We start from the raw sequence: 13112 nt of genomic DNA, 5'->3' as shown, positions 1-13112 counted from the left end.
TTACTAAATGGAGCCCTCCTTTGTACTCTATTCTCCCTTAAACACACACATACTACATTTGATTTTCCAAAAATCTTATAGAGCAGGCATTGTCATTTCTATTAGCTGTGGGGAACTGAGACTTAGAGAGCAAAAGTAGTATGACTTACGTCACACAGATAAATAAGCAGTAAAGGGTTTATATTTCAAGCTAAAACCACCACATCAGGGTGCGCCTATAAATTAGTTTGAAACTCTTGAACACCATCTATTCACCCCCAAACTCACAGACATTGAACGGCAAAGAACATTTAGCAAAGTCCATACCAGTAGAGACTAAAACACAGAAGAAGCATAGCTCTAAGCACATCTGTTTCCACCAGCCTCTCTATTCACCTGCCCACATGCTGATTCTCTGTATTAATGTAAATCTCTAAGGGAGTGATTGAAAAGTGAAAGGGATAGTGCAAATGCATTAGTACATAGAACATTCAATTAAGAAAGCTTTTGCCTTGCAGTTACTCATCTTAATTTCAATTTTGAGACAGAGTAGAATCTGGGTCATAATAGGTGTGGGCAAAGGGTAAAGACCGAGAAAAGGTACATTTTCAGTAATTATTATATTTAGAATATAAACAAATTTAACTAAATTCCACCCAAATTGCTCAGGTCAGTAATTTTTTAGCTGCTCAATTTTATAGTCAGTTCGTAAATCAACTCAAAGTTTCTAAACAGCTCTTCAAATAAATGGATTCAAGTAAAGACAAGCAGAGGTACCAATGTGTACTGCCCATTGGGACAAATGGGAATCCTGAAAAAGAAACAACAAAGCAATTTTTGAAAAAGGTTCTACAGAAATAAGACATGGTTGAAAAGATGAAATTCAGATAAACGTAGGAGTGGGGCTTTTATACTTTGGTTTTATAAAACTATGTATTTATTTTCATATTAAATCTCAGTGTGCAAATAGAATGTGAACTAGAAAGGGATGCAGGGAAGCACTATGAATTGACTGGAATCATAACACCCAGTCTCTTAGCTTTCTGGGACCTGGTAATGACAAGAGAAGAAAATACTTTCTTGAAGAGGAATTCCCCAAGGTCTACAGAAAGCAGACTGAAATCCTACAAAAATACCAGACAATTCCCCTTAATGACCAACTAGTGTTTTCTACATTACATCCAAGAAATAACATAGGGCAAATCTGTCCTAGTAAGTTTCTATACCTATTAATCTTTTGTAATGTGATCTGATACATTCTTTTAAGAAACACCAATATAGGTTATTAAATGATCAGCTTTCTGTTTCTGGGCCCCGGTGGAGAAGAGCCTTTTACTCTAGCAGAACATAGGAGTAAAGGAATAAATATTTGGGGGGTGGAGTCGGGGAGAGGGAAGTTGCATAGAGAGAAGACCATGAGAGTTGATGACAAAGATGTTGACTGAGAGAGAAATGCCCTTTGGCCCCAGAGAAAATGGCCTTAATGGGAACTTTATAATAATACTATTCACCTTAATCCCCTGACCCCAGCATGTAGCTTCAAAAAGGAGCTACTTCTACATTTCCCTTTCTTACAATATTCAAACATGAGTGAAAGTTTCAAACGTTCTTTGGGTGAAAGAGGACTATTGAATCGGTAGATATTATTTCATAAACCAATATGGGGTGAGACTAACTTAATGATGCTCACCAATGCTGTGTTTCCTGTCATTTGATTCATTTTGGTATTCACCTAGTCATTCAACAGATATTAACTAGGCCTGTGCTCTCTGAAGGCACTCTGTGGACACAGTGGTAAGTAAGGTAAGGTAGACAGTAATTCCTGGCCTCAAGGGACTTCTATTTTAGTTGAGACTAAAATTTTTGTTTTGACCAAACAAAAATAAATAAGTATATACATGCAAATTGTCTGAAATGCTACGAAAATAGAGGTACTGCTATATAATGGAACTTCCTCTAAGAAGTGATCAGGGGCATTTTCTGTGAAGAAGGGACATATTAGGCCAAAAAAAAAAAAAAAAATGAAGAAGCACCTACTATATAGAAAGGTGCTTATGTATGTTTGTGTTGATGGTAATGTGTGTGCATGTGTGTTTATGGGAAGTGCTTTTAAGGAAAGATAATAACATGTATAAAAGTCATGAGGTAGGAAGACTGCAATGTATTTACAGAACTGAAAACAAATCTGTGGCCTAGTAAGACAAAGAGGCATAAAGGAACTCCTGCTACAGTCTAGGTGGGGGATAAAAATTAGCTACTGTTCTTCGAGGCATTGTTTTATTTATATATGCATTTATTTGCCCTTTATTTTTCACAGATTTATCTGTCTTATGTTCTTTCCTTGAATAATTGTGTTTGCCAAAATTCATAGCATAGTTTTAAAAAACGCCCACCCCACATGGGAATGAAACTGGGAAAGGTTAAGATATTTACTTTCTCAAGTTCATAGATCTAGCAACTGGCAGAACTGAATGTTAAAGTTACAGCTACTGGATTCCAAAGCCCATGATCTTTTCAGAATGCTTTAACCCCATGAACCCCAATCCTACATGGTTCATTACCATGGTTTCACTTGGTATAAATACCACACACATTTTCAGCAGAGAGCTCTGAATGTAGAAACCACAGAATTAAGGCAAACCTCAGAGCCTATAATTCTATATCCACAATCTTAACAAACTGTGGAATATAATTTGGTGAAAAATGAACATGTGCTGCCTGGTACATATCAAAAGGAAATGTCTATGCACCTTATCTATCAAACTATATTTCTTGTGCTCATCTATAAAAGAATAGATATGAATAATATATAATCTGCTGTGAGTTAACAATGTACGTAACTGAGCTATACAACAAAGGTATCAATTTTTATTTTTAAGACTGATTGTTATTCATCAGTTTATCACTTATGTAATAATTTCAAACAATTCTTGAGTTCTTTTTCTGGGCCAGGCCTTGACTCAGTGTTGAGTATAACATAATGCTCACTCACAGGCGAAGGGGAAACATAAAAACAGATTTTATGCTAAAAAACAATATGAAATGTACACAGCACATTATAAAACCACAAGAGAAACTCCTAACCCAGGTGGCAATGCCAGTGAAGTCTTGTCTATGAAGGTAATCTGAGTGGATTCTTTCTGGCATATTTCTATTCCTATTTCTCTTTATAATTTTTGGGTTCAACACATTTTCTTCAAAGGATTATGCATATAAGGTAGAAAACTCTCCATACAAAACATAACTGCTTCAAATATTTGTCAAATGCAACACTAAAAGAAAATTGGGGAAAAAATTTTGACAATGAACAAATGTCCTTCCCACAGCTCTGCATTTTCTTCCTATGCATCTTCAGTGTAGTGCTCTCTCATTTCCTGAACTACTGAATGCTTCCAAAGCTATTATACAGATCATCTTTGCTGGACACCTATATAATTTAAGCAGAAAGTCTGATGTCCTAACGTTCTAAAGAGTACAAAGTTTCTTTTCAAAGTTCCACATTAAATGTGTCACATTCTGCTTGGCATAACTAACAGTATCTGTTCTTGGGTGCCTGGGTGGCTCAGTTGGTTAAGTAGCTGCCTTCGGCTCAGGTCATGATTCTGGAGTCCCTGGATCGAGTCCTGCATCGGGCTCCCTGCTCGGCAGGGAGTCTGCTTCTCCCTCTGACCCTCCCCCCTCTCATGTGCTCTCTCTCTCTCTCTCATTCTCTCTCTCTCAAATAAATAAATAAAATCTTAAAAAAAAAAAACCAGAAACACAGTATCTGTTCTTTGCATGGCATGATTAACATCAGCTACCCCCACAGTATATTCAGAATTTATTTCTTCAATGTTCCAAAGTTCCATTTCTTTCCTTGTTGGCTTTACCTATTACCCTTGACTGATACTTGATAACTATTCCTTTAAAGCTAATAACTAGAAAAGAGACCATAGTAACATGTCAATTTTGGTAAGCATATGCAGCTCATGAGTTCAAGGGTAAATCTATAAACTGCAGAAAGTATGTCATTTCCTATATTTAGAACAGATTTTTCTCAAGCAACAATTACTACTTCCAATTGTTCTAAGAGCACTTCCTAAATGCTGACATATTTAAAGTGATCTAATGAAATGACAATTTCACTTGTATATACACAAAGGTACAAGAGGTGGAATTACAAATAAGGTATCTTCTAGAAATGCATTCACCAAAGACATCTGACACCAAAGGAGAAAAAGTTGCCATTTAGATACCATTTAAACTCAATGGGCTTTGAGTTGATATAGAGTTTTAATTGGATAAACAGATACTTAGGAAATTTCAGAGAGGAAATTGGAGAGTAAAGAAAAAAATGGTTGATTTCCTTTCTTTTTAAAGATTGATTGATTGATTTTAGAGAGAGAGTGAGAGAGAGAGGGAGTATGTGGAGGGGCAGAGGAAGAGAATCTCAAGCAGACTCCCTGCACAGAGCCCAATGCGGGGCTCCATATCATGACCCATGAGATCACAACCTGAGCTAAAACCAAGAGTTGATGCTTAACCTACTGAGCCACCGAGGTGCCCAAAAATGGTTGATTTTCTTAGGCAAAATACAGATTTTTCAAAAGATCTATTCTTTCAGTAAAATTTCTCTTCAAGAAAACTAACTCATCCTAAGGACTCATGTGAAGAAAAAATATATTTTTATAGAACTCTGAAAATTTTACCAAGTAAATTGTTAGAAGAATTTTTGGAAGATTTGTAGCAAAATAATATGATATTATGACCTAATTGATTTTACATTATGTCCATAAGAAGTTTGGTCCATAGAAAATGTAGTTGTCTGACTCTTGTTATAACCTCAAGATGAATTTTGTGGTTTAGTAGAACTTCATACCTCTCTCAGAAATATTTTAGAATCGATGGTCCAAGAAAAGGTAGTGTCTCAGGATGCCATTTGATTTTATAAAATCCAAGCATACCTTCCTATAATAGTAGATATAAACAAAGCATATTTGTCTAAATAATAAGCATTGGGGGGAAAAAGCATAAATGCACACAGAATTTTCTTATCTTCCTTACCAAAATCAGTGTAGCTCTGTTTTCTTCAAAGGAACATTTCTGATTTGTTGCTAGAGTGCGCACTTTTTGGCAGAGGTTATTGCTAGTGATAAAAGCACCATTTACTGATTGCCTACAAAGTGCCAGGAGCATCCTATATTTTATCAGTAATTCTCATACTAGTCCTGTTATGACTTTTCATCCCCACTTTACATGTGAAAATCCTGAGATGCAAAGGGTGTCAGTAACTTGTCTCCAGTCCCCCATGTAGGAAGTGCTGGAGCTTAAAACAAACCAGGTCCATCTGACTTCAAGGCCTCTGCTCTTTGCAATAAAACATGTAACTTCTTTGTGTACTCAGAAACTTCTTTTACAATAAAATGTTCTTCACTCATTTTTCAGTTTTACTCTCACTTGGAACAAGGACAAGTATGTCTCTTGTATCAGAGTCTTCATAGAATAGGGATGGCTAACTCAGAGTAATTGAAGCAAATTTAATAATTTTTTTTTAATTTACAAAGGGGTGGGTGGAACTAAGAGAAACCAATAAACATTGATGAAGCTCCTTACAACTAACAAGGGCCAGAAACTTTATCACCGTGGGCCTGCAGAGCAGGGAGAGGGAGTAGACATAAGAACCTGGAGACAATTATAGCAGGAGAGGGACTCTGACAGAATGTATATGCTGACCTAGCAGAATGCAGCCACTGTAAATCCACAGGAGGGCCTGGAGGGAGCCTGGGAAATAAAATACCCCAACCTCTCTTTTGTCAGCTTCTAATCTGTTGCTGATACTTCCCAACTGATCAAATCTAAATAGTAGCTAGAGGTCGTGCAAGCTCTTTGTTGTCGTAGTCCGTAGGTATCTGCTTCCTGGGGAGTAAGATGAGGTGAAAAACGGTGCAGGATGGATCTGGAGAGATGAATGAAGATTATCCACTACCCACGTACAGATGTAGGAGGGGCTTTCAACGTAACCTTCAGGGACAGAAAGCAACATTATGCACTTTTACCATTAGAGAAAAATTTTCAAGGGATTTTTGGGTCATAAATTATAAGTATTCTAAAATGTTTATAAGTAACCATGGAAAAGGCAACTATTGATTTTATTGTATTCTGACTGGCTTGCCATGTGCAAGACTCTGTGCAGGAGACAAAAGTAAGCAATATACACACAGTCTTTAAACAAGAGTGATAAGTAAAATAAAAACTTATCTCATTCAATTAAAATATCTTAATAAGAAAGATGAATAAGAAAAGCTCTCTAATAAGTCTAATGCAAGACAGAATACTGTAAGAAAGTCACAGAGTTATGAAGGATTTTATAAATTGATGAAATACACTTCAAAAGTCCTGAAGGTGAAATGAGAGCCTTCGTTTTTATCTTTTTCTGTGTGTACTCTTGTCTAGAGTCTAATTTCCAAGGCACACAGCCCACCACAAATAGGTTCATTTTCTTTGCTGTATGTCCTCTTACTTTGGGGCGCCTGGGTGGCTCAGTTGTTTGAGGATCTGACTCTTGATTTTGGCTCAGGTAATGATCTCAGGGCCGTAAGATTGAGCCCTGTGTGGGGCTCCACACTGGGCATGGAGCTTGCTTTGGGTTCTCCCTCCCCCTCCCCTCTGCGCCCCATCCTACTCATGCTCTCTCTCTCTCTAAAACAAGAACAACAACAAAACATACTTTGCTTTAATAGAATTTCATGTTTGCATTTATGTATTTATGAGGTTACTATTTAACATACAGTCTCTCTAGCTGCCTGGTGAGTTCCATGAGGGCAAGGACCATGTCTGCCTTGTTCACAGACACGGCTTCAGCACATAGCCCTGGGTCTGCATATATAATATGCAAACAGGCATTTACAAAAAGAAATACTGAAATAAGGCCCTAGTAATTAATGAGTTTACCAATGAATATCTTCATGTGACAAGTATTCATTCTCAGAGATGCTACATATTCTTTCTAGACAATGGGATACAGCAGTGAACCATAAACCTCCCTACTCTGGTAAAGATTAAAATGTCAAGGGGACATCAAGAGACATCTACTTTCCATGAAACAGGGTTCTGAAACTTTAATGCTCATACAACTGCTAACCTATAATACTTTTTGAAATACAAATGAGATTGTTCTTTAAATTAAATGTTTATATGGTAGTGTCATAAATATGAACATTATCCTTATAAAAACAATGATCTACATATTAGTGGAGCTATTCCAAATCCCACTCTTCCCCCTCAGTGGCTATTCATTTCCTTGCTTCCCCTTTTAGGACTCAAACAGATTTTCGCAGCAATTGAAGCTGAGAGTAATAGAGATTCCTGGTATTTGTGAAATATGCTATGATGCAAAGGGCTTTCTTTAGAATGCACAGGAGGAAAAAATAAAAAAAGAAGTACAAGATAAATCTGTAGCTGAGTGTTCCCCCATCATTTTGTGTGTGTGTGTGTGTAAAGAGGTAAACGGAACTCCTGATCTTCCTTGCCTGCCTTATGGAAGGCGATGCCAAATGAAAACAAATCTTGGGTTGGCATTAGGATATAAAATTTGAAGTTTTATATTACTTCTGACAAGCAGCAAAGTTATAATATTTACACTTCTGCCAACAATACAGGCTCTTCCACACTGAAGAACTCAGAGATGGGATCTGGGTTTTGGCCCAAGTGCATGGACCCAGTAAGAAAACCTGGATTATAGCCCCTCCTTGAAGTGGGGAAGATCTGAAGACTCCCACTACATCTCACAGGTCTATGATGGCATTTTGAAGGACTAAACATCTGATCCAATCTGTTCCAACCACACACTGTCATTGGTGAAACCAGTAACTCAACTAGAAGCAACTGATGTGTAGACTCTGAACCCAAACACAAGAATGACTAGTCTAACCAGCACAGCATCAGGACACAACCTGTTCTATATTTTTAGCCTGCCATGAACATTTGTAACCACAGAACTTCCCACTGCTTCCACCTGCTTTTGTTGTTTTTACTGATGGGTTTCACCATACTGTGCCAAAGGTTGGCAATTCCCACATCTTCTTTTGAACATAGTTTGATATTTTTATAATTGAAAGCTGATTTCAAAAGCTTAAGAATGGGGTGCCTGGGTGGCTCAGTTGGTTAAGCGGCTGCCTTCGGCTCAGGTCATGATCTTGGAGTCCCAGGACTGAGTCCCACATCGGGCTCCCTGCTCGGCAGGGAGTCTGCTTCTCCCTCTGACCCTCCCCTCTCTCATGCTCTCTCTCTCTCTCTCAAATAAATAAATAAAATCTTATAAAAAAAGCTTAAGAATGGGAAAATGTAGCTTATACTAGAAAAGAAAACAGAAAAGTAGTATTGATTCTGGATATTTTTTCAGTGAGTTTAGGATGAGAAAATTTTAGCTATTAGTATTATGTTTTCCATTTTAAAAGATAAAGGATAAATAATAAGGGCAGTATATATTATTGTTACCATTAATTATTATGTTTAATTATGTTTGCTAATAATTTACCACCAATTATGTACAACCTACTCTTCTCAGTAATATACATTTTACAGAAAATCAGAATTTAGGTTTTAATTTAATATCATCTTTCAATTTTTAAAAATCATATGATCCTTTCTTTTTACCTCTATTTTTTGCTCTTTCCAGAGAGCCACATAAATAGAATCATACACTATATAACTTCTAAGATTAGGTTCTTTCACTTAGCAGAATGCACATGAGAATCATCCATTTTTATAAGTATCAAAAATTTGTTCTTTTAAATACTAAGTAGTAACTTCATTTTGAGGATGTCCTACAATTTGATTATCTATTCATCCATAGAAGGACATTTAGGTTGTGTTCAGTTTTTGTGATTATGAATAATGCTACTATAAACATTCATATGAAGGTTTTGAGCTCTCATAAATGCATAGAAGTGTGCTTACTGGGTCGAATGATGAGTGTATATTTAATAGTGACAGAAACTGTCAAATTTTTTCAGAAGTGGCTGTACCACCAACAGTGTATGAGAGAATTCCTGTTGCAGTGCATAATCATCAACAGGATTTTGGTTGTTATTAAACATTCCAATAGGTTTGTAATGATAACTCATCATGGTTTTAGTTTGAATTTCCCTAATGACTAATGTTATTGAGCATCCCTACCTGTGCTTTTTGTCTTCCATATATATTTTTTTGCTGAAGTCTGTTCAGATATTTTGTCCATTTTTTATTGCATTTTTGTCTTATTATTAAGTTTTGAGAGTCTTTTATATATTCTGGATATAAATCCTTCACTTGATATGTGATATGCTAGTATTTTATCTCAGTCTGTGGTTCCTTTTTTTCTTTTAAAGATTTTATTTATTTATTTGAGAGAGAGAATGAGAGAGAGAGAGAGAGAGAGAGAGCACATGAGGGGGGGTCAGAGGGAGAAGCAGACTCCCCGCTGAGCAGGGAGCCTGATGCGGGACTCGATCCTGGGACTCCAGGATCATGACCTGAGCTGAAAGCACTTGCTTAACCAACTGAGCCACCCAGGCGCCCTGTGGTTCCTTTTTTTGCTTTGTTTTGTTTTGTTTCCTAATAGTGTCCTTTGCAGAGCAAAGTTTTTATTTGCGATGAAGTAAAATTTTATGAATCCTGTTTTTGGTGCTATATCTGAAAAATCATTGCCTAACCCCACGTTATGAACATTTTACTGTAGGCTTTTATACTTTTATATTTGACATGTAGGTCCATAATGTATTTTAAGTTAATTTTTTATATATAGTGTGAGGTATAAAACAACAATCATTTTTGGCATATGGCTGTCTAGTAGTCAACTATTCCTTAAAAGACTGTCCATTCTCCATTCAATTGTCTTTGTAACTTTATCAAAAATCAATTGTCCATACTTATTAGGTTGCTTTCTGGGTTTTCTATTCTGTTCTTTTGATTATGTGTTTATCCTTTCACCTATACCACATTGTCTTGACTACTCTAGCTTTATAGCATATCTTAAAAACAGGCAGTGCTGGTCCTCCACCTTTGATCTTTTTTTAAATTGCTTTGGTTATTAAGAGTTATTTTTACCTTACTTTATACACTTTAGAATCAGCTTATTTATAATTGATAATTGGGTTATCTATAATTGTTGTGATATTATAATTGAGATTGAATTAAATCTCTATATCACTTTGGGGAGAATTAACATCTTAACTATATCAAGTTTTCCAGTCCATGAACCCAGTATGATGATTTCTTAAGGTTTTTTTCTTTGATTTCATCATATTTTTATAGTTTTCTCCATACAAATCCTGCACATATTTTGTTAGACTTATAGCTAACTATGTCATTTTGTTGGAGCTTTTTAAAAAGGTAATATCATTTTTTTTTTAATTTCAGTTTTCCAGTTTTCAACTGTGCATTGCTAATGTATAGAAAAATTTTGTAGATTCCTTGGAATTTTCCACATAGACAAGCATGTTTGTCTGCAAATAGGAATAGTTTAATTTCTTATTTTCCAATTGAATACCTTTTTTTTTCTATCCTCATTTTATTTTCTAGGACTTCCAATGCAAATATTGAGTAGGAGTGGTGAAAGTAGACAATCTTGCCTAATTCTCGATTTTAGAGGGAAAGTAGTCTTTCATGATTAAGCATAATGTTAGATGTTAAGTGTTTTATAAATGCCCTGTATCAAATGGAGGAAGTTTCTTTCTATTCCTAGGTTGATGAAGTTTTTAACATTATAGATGTTGAATTATTTTTTTCTGTGTCTGTTGATATATCAGGTAGTTTTCCTATCAAATCTGTTAGTTTGACAAATTATATTGATGAATTTTTGAGTGTTGAACCAGCCTTGCATTCCTATGTGACAGTTGTTATGTTTAATTCTCAAATAATCCTGAAAGAGAGCTTTAATTATACATATTTAAGATGAGACAACTAAGATTAATTAAAGACATTAAAAAAAAAGACATTCAGCTCCATAACTGCCAAATCTATGAACTGAATTCAAGTCCATGGGATCCCCACATTATGTACCTCTTACTGTAGCACCATACCTTTCATAGGTGCAAGAATAAATATTATTGATGGGCTCCAGGGCCATGAAGCTTCTCCCTTTCTATACTCCACTTCCAAGGTGAAGAGGTTCGGGTAGGGTTCTAGGAAATGGACACTTTTGTTGTTGAGATCAAAGCCAGTGGGTACACTGACAGAAAAGATTATACTGTAGTGTCATGTACAGTCTCTCTTGGTCTTGTCTCTCTCTCATGTGTTGGGACTTGTAAAAGTGAAGCAAAAACAGGATAGGTAGGGTTTATGCAGCTAACCTTTGGGATAATGGTTTAACCAGTTGAGATTACACCTTCGGAATGTTTTCGTTTTCCTTCATGATTTCCTTGTGTTTATGAAAGCTTTAAAAGGATGCAACATTAAGTTTCAAATCAGATATAGGCCAAGAAGAAAGATACCTAGGAGGCCACTAGGTCTGCTGCTATTTTATATCTTAAAGCAGAGCCTGATTTAGCAGAGTAATTTTATGTAGAATTTTGAGGCCAAGGTCCTAGTTGGAAAAATAAAAACAACTGGTTTTACCTGAATGTGTTTGTGTCTTCTCTGCATATCTTTCTCATGAATCTATTTTAAGATTGAAAATATTATCCTGGGTTTCAGCTAAATCTCTACCTTAACACAAGAAATACTTACAAATTCCCAGGAATACTGTACTTGCATTTTTTTGGTCTAGTTACACAGCACTATTGGAACATATCTACTGAGTAGAAATATCAACATTCAAATACAGTCTAAGAGACAACAAAAACTGCTTTAATAAATGTTACTTAGGGCAGACAAGGAGAATAGAGTTGGGATGATTTTATCATATATATCAAGAATATAATTACAGGGGCGCCTGGGTGGCTCAGTTGGTTAAGCGATTGCCTTCGGCTCAGGTCATGATCCCAGGGTCCTGGGATCGAGTCCCACATCGGGCTCCCTGCTCCGCAGGAAGCCTGCTTCTCCCTCTCCCACTCCCCCTGCTTGTGTTCCCTCTCTCGCTGTGTCTCTCTCTGTCAAATAAATAAAAATCTTAAAAAAAAAAAAGAATATAATTACAGTATCAGAGCAATACCACTTGTTATGTAAAGTGGATGTTAATAAGAAAACATTGCTAATCTATAGAAAATCAATGCTGAGCACTTTAATCATTACATCTAAGCTGAGAACAGTAAAAGAAGAAGAAGAAGAAGAAGAAGAAATCTCTTACTTCCATCAAAGTCTAATGTCAAAAACTTCAAAGGAGTTTCATTGCCTCCTAATTTTCTTTTAAAAACTATCTGAATATAAATGGTCTGATCTTGTCACCACATAATATAGAACATATTTAAATTGACAGACTGACATTATTGAAAATAATGCTTTCAAAATCACGCACATTGTGCAGAGATTTAGTGCCCAGTTCAAAGATAAAAGAAAAGAAAACATGTGCCTGGATTTATTTCACTGGCTTTTCGAGAAATCACTGGTCCTTGATAGGTTTTTTTTTTTCCCCACAGTGACACACAAAAGAACAAAGAAATGATTAAGAATTTTCTAATCCTTAAAAAGGAAAGACGGACTGAGGAATAAAGAAGTGCTACTTTTTGCAATGAGAACAATGGAAAAGAAATGCAAAGTCGGATTGGAAAGACAGGAGCCCACTAGCTGTTTTGTGTCTCTTAGCAGAGACTGCAGGCAGTTTCTGATTGAGATATCCATTTTCACTGAAGGTTACTTTCTTTCTTTTTAACTTACTGACTGGATTACAAGCCCTTTGCAGTCAAAGAGGCAGCAGTGGGCAAACAGATGTTACTGGAATCAGTGTGGGTTCCAAATAGAGCTCAGGGTATAGCACTGAATCTGAATGTAGCATCTTCTGCTAGGCTTGACAAGGCTTTCTGAGTACACACTGTTATTTAAATGAATGAGTTTAGATGGGAATCTGATTCAAAAGGGAATATTGTCCTCTGAAATTCCTAATCAGGTCTGCCATATGGCATTTTTTCCATATGCCAATTGGTACAATGGCGGTAGGGCAGATCTAGGAATATTCAAGAGCTTCTAAAGAAATTCTAGGTACACCTATGGATATCCAGGCCTTAAAGTTTCTCACATGC

General features: G+C 36.2%; 1 protein-coding gene across 1 annotated transcript in view; it reads right to left on the bottom strand.

Moving 5' to 3' along the window:
• The window catches only part of ANO3 (anoctamin 3), a 437993-nt gene that overhangs the window by 201397 nt on the left and 223484 nt on the right, over positions 1-13112 (bottom strand). The window lies entirely within an intron of this gene.

This window comes from Zalophus californianus, chromosome 11, assembly GCF_009762305.2.
Source record: "Zalophus californianus isolate mZalCal1 chromosome 11, mZalCal1.pri.v2, whole genome shotgun sequence".
Classification (NCBI taxonomy): Eukaryota; Metazoa; Chordata; class Mammalia; order Carnivora; family Otariidae; genus Zalophus; species Zalophus californianus.
This window is presented reverse-complemented; position numbering and strand designations above follow the sequence as displayed.